Below are 217 nucleotides of genomic sequence, written 5' to 3'. Positions count from 1 at the left end.
CTTTTAACAGGGGGCATGTGAGTGAAGGACAATTTGCCAGTCTTATCCAGGGATTTGGCCTCTTGCCTGATGAGTGGGCAGAGAAGGAGGACTCACCTGTCCTTGGGGAGATACTGAGAAACAGGTAGAACAGGTTTTAGTGATATCGTGCAGGAGGGCGGCTAGGCTCGGATAGATGATGAGGGGTTTTAGGAGTTGTAAAAGTGGTCTGAATCCT

Source organism: Myotis davidii, unplaced genomic scaffold (assembly GCF_000327345.1).
Source record: "Myotis davidii unplaced genomic scaffold, ASM32734v1 scaffold2298, whole genome shotgun sequence".
Classification (NCBI taxonomy): domain Eukaryota; kingdom Metazoa; phylum Chordata; class Mammalia; order Chiroptera; family Vespertilionidae; genus Myotis; species Myotis davidii.
The sequence above is the reverse complement of the archived record's forward strand: the minus strand, read 5'-3'. Positions refer to the sequence as shown.